The 3771-nt window shown below is 41.7% G+C and overlaps 1 pseudogene; it reads left to right on the top strand.

Moving 5' to 3' along the window:
• Positions 1-3771, top strand: part of LOC126513290 (phosphoglycerate mutase 1-like) — a 7995-nt pseudogene that overhangs the window by 819 nt on the left and 3405 nt on the right.

Below are 3771 nucleotides of genomic sequence, written 5' to 3' on the forward strand. Positions count from 1 at the left end.
TTTTATATAAGATTTTCATTTTAATTGCATGAATGTGTGTGTGTGTGTGTGTAGGTGCCTGCAGATGCCACAAGAGGGAATCAGATCCCTGGAGCAGGGATTACAGGTGGTTGTGAACCAGCTGATGTAGGTTCTGAGAACCCAACTCAGCCTCCTAAGTAAGAGCACCCAACTGCTGAAACATTGCTACAACTCCCAGTAGTGCTGTGACCTGAACTCATATTCTTTACAAGAGGGACCATCCTTAACCATCTCTTCAGACCCCAAAATGGCCTCTTGCCAGATAAGAAACATCAATAAATTAAAAGCAACTTACAAAATTGGAATCACACAAATTATTTTCTCTACCCACCGAGAAATTAAATTTGAAATCAGTAAGAGAAAGATACTTTGAAATTCCTAAATAATTGGGAATCAAAATATACACTTCAAACAAACTGTGAATCTCGGGGACAGTCATGAGAAAATATTTCAATCAAGTTTAACTGTGAACATAAAAAATGTTTGATTGAACAACCAACATATTTAATTAATTTTAAATGTAATCATCAAATTGTGGATGCAGCCGGAGGAGTGCTTAGCATCTTTCTTACTATTATAGGCTTCTCTCGGAAATCAAGGAAAGGTTCAAATCAATAATCTAAGTATTCCCTTTAAGAAATGAGGAAACGAAGAATAATTTAAAAAAAAAAAACAAGCAGAAAGAGGTAATCAAAAGTGAAAATCTCTTGTTCCAGATTTGCTGGCACACACCTAAGTTTACAGAGCCCTAGAGATGGAGGTAGAGGATTGTGAGTTGGAGATCAGTCTGGGCTGCGTAGATCCTGTGTCAGGATTCCGCTCCAGACTCTTATGAGGAAACCATACAATTAACGAGGAAAACATGAAACAGAAAGATGGCATCTTAGTTACTGTTCTATTGCTGTGGCAAAGCACAAAAGGCAATTTATAGAAGGAAATGTTTATTTGGAGCTTATAGTTTAAGAGGGACAGAAGTCCTGTAGGGGGAAAAGGCCAGCCAAAGAAACCCACCCTGGCCCTGAAACCAGAGCCAGTGAAGGAAACACTTCCTGGCCCCAAAACTAGAGCCAAAAAGCTAAAAAAGAGCCAGTGAAAGAAACACAGTTTGGCCCTGAAACCAGAGGCAACTCTACCCGGACCAACGAAACCAACCAATCCCTGAGCAGGAAAACTAACCAATCCCTAAGTGGAAAAATCTTTCTGGAAAAACTTCACCCCTAAGAAGCCAATATAAGCCCCTCTGCCTATTCAGTTGCTGGCCGTCCTTCACCACCCTGGCAGAGGCAGCCACTCTCTTGGACTCTTCCTTTTCAAATAAATCTCTTTTGTTTGGTTGGTTGATTGGTTTTTGTTTGTTTATCGAGACAGGGTTTCTCTGTGTAGCTTTGGAACCTGTTCTGGAACTCACTCTGTAGACCAGGCTGGCCTTGAACTCACACTGCTCCTGAGTGCTGCCATTAAAGGCAAAATCTTACTGCCTCAGTGTCTTGAGAGCTGGAATTACAGGAATCCATTCTGCAGAAATGAGTGGTTTTAAGTAAGCTCCTTCACACACACGTTAGTTTGCTACTGAAACATATCAGAAGTTCCTCTTGCTGTAATGTGCAGATTCAAACCGGGGAATCCAATTATCTGCTCTTGTTGTGGGGTTTCACCAGAGAAGACATCTCAAACATGGCTTTAAGCCAATGGAAAGCCCTTATTAGGCAGTCAATGCCTACAGCAGGTGTACAGGACCCCACTATAGAACCGGGGCTTTCTCGGGGTGGGCTTTTAAGTACAGAAACCATGTTCCATCAACAAGAACAGTTAGCCAAAAGGCAAAGTTAGTACATTTAGGGACTTCCCCTGATCTATGGCCTGTGATGGATAAGGTCTTTGTTTTTGTTTTGGCAGATGCACTGTCCGTCCCCATGCTGATTTACAGCCTGAATGGCACTTCCACCAGGAAGTCCTATGAAGCACCGGGGCCTGTTACCCTCTGCCCAGCATTTTCTTCACCCTGGTCACTGACAGCCTCCTTCGCTTCGCTTCTTCTTTTCCTCTCACTGATATAAACACACGGGAACACGTGAGACCTAGCATGGCTCCGGCTGGTCAAACGGGCACAGCTGAAGTCTGCTGACGACAGAAAGACTCGGGCTACATATGCTCCTTACAAGTTACTGGCATCTAGGTGGAAAGAAGCAAAAATGAAGAAAAAGTTTAGAAAATCCACTACAGATTATGAAAATTACAGCTATGCAGTCAACCTGTGCACACAGTAGCTTTTTCCGTCGTGGCAAAATAATGCCAGTAAGAAAGAACATTAGAAGATCCGTGTCATGATTTTCAGTTCAGCGATCCCATAAGAATTCAGTCTGTGCTGCAGACAATACTGCAACAATGTTTGGATGTGTGTGTGCGCACGCATGTGTGTATGTGCATGTCTGTGTATGTGTGTGTGTGCATGTGCGTATGTGTGTGCATGTGCGTGTGTGCATGTGTGTGCATGTGCGTGTGTGCATGTGCATGTGTGCATGTCTGTGTATGTGTTTCTCTGTGTGTGTCTGTGCATGTGTGTTTCTGTGTGTGTGTGCATATGTGTGTGTGCATGTCTGTATGTATGCATGTCTGTGTGTGTACATGTGCATGTGTGCATTCTGTGTATGTGTGTGTCTGTGCGTGTGTGTTTCTGTGCGTGTGTGTGTGCATGTCTGTGTATGTGTGTGTGTCTCTGTGCATGTTGTGTGTGTGTGTGTGCAAGTCTCTGTGTGTGTGTGTTGTGAGGTATACACCAGAGATAACTATTCAGACTTGGGTTCAAATCACTAGAAGTCTCTATTAGCTGGCTGGTGACTACACTGGGCGTCTGGAACACAAGTGCAGTCCTGAGCCTTTCTCAAGGCGAGCTTTGAAACATGATGACCACATCTGGGGTGGACACGCCTCAGTTAACAAGAACAGTTAGCCAGAAGCAGAACTGCAGAAGCCCAAAGCCAGGTTAGTACACTTAGAGACTTTCCCAGAACTATGGACTTTGATGGATTGGGTCCTTGTTCTTGTTCTGGCAGGTACTGCTGCCTGTGTGCTGGGTTTCAAGGCCTGAATGGTTCTTCCGTCATTGAGCCAGTTGTGCTAAGGTTTGAGGCTGTTACATTTGTCTGTGTGTGTCTATCTGTCTGTGTGTATGTGTGTGTGTAAAATCTTTATGTATTTACATGTGTATATTAAAATATATTATAAATATCTATGATATACTAGAAATATAGCATATACATTTTTATATGCAACATTAACATAAATATAACTTATAGTGTATTAATTTTATATAATATGCATGTTACATTATAGATTCCATAAATATATCATATAGTATATTATATATAATAAAATAAATTTAAAATGCTATAAATGTGTAATATTAAATTTATATTATATATGCATTTTTGTGTAAATATATTCTATGTAATCTTTTTGAGACGTCGCAGATAGCCAAGAGTGACTTTGAACTTCCAGTCCTCCTGCCTCTATTTTCCAAGTGCTAGGATTATGGTCATTGACTGCCGTGTCTGATTTTTTTCATTGCTGGGGAATGAAACCTGTAACATGAGTGGGTCCTGTTTGTTGTTAGGGTTTCTGTCCCGCCCAGTACCCCACAACTATTTAGCCCCAAAGAAAATCACACATAGGTCTCCACAAATTAGCGGATTGGCCCATTAGCTCTAGCCTCTCACTGGCTAACTCTCACATCTTGATTAACCCATTTTT

The sequence above is a fragment of the Alexandromys fortis genome, unplaced genomic scaffold (assembly GCF_014885135.2).
Source record: "Alexandromys fortis isolate MF-2015 unplaced genomic scaffold, M_Fortis_MF-2015_v1.1 scaffold_127, whole genome shotgun sequence".
Classification (NCBI taxonomy): domain Eukaryota; kingdom Metazoa; phylum Chordata; class Mammalia; order Rodentia; family Cricetidae; genus Alexandromys; species Alexandromys fortis.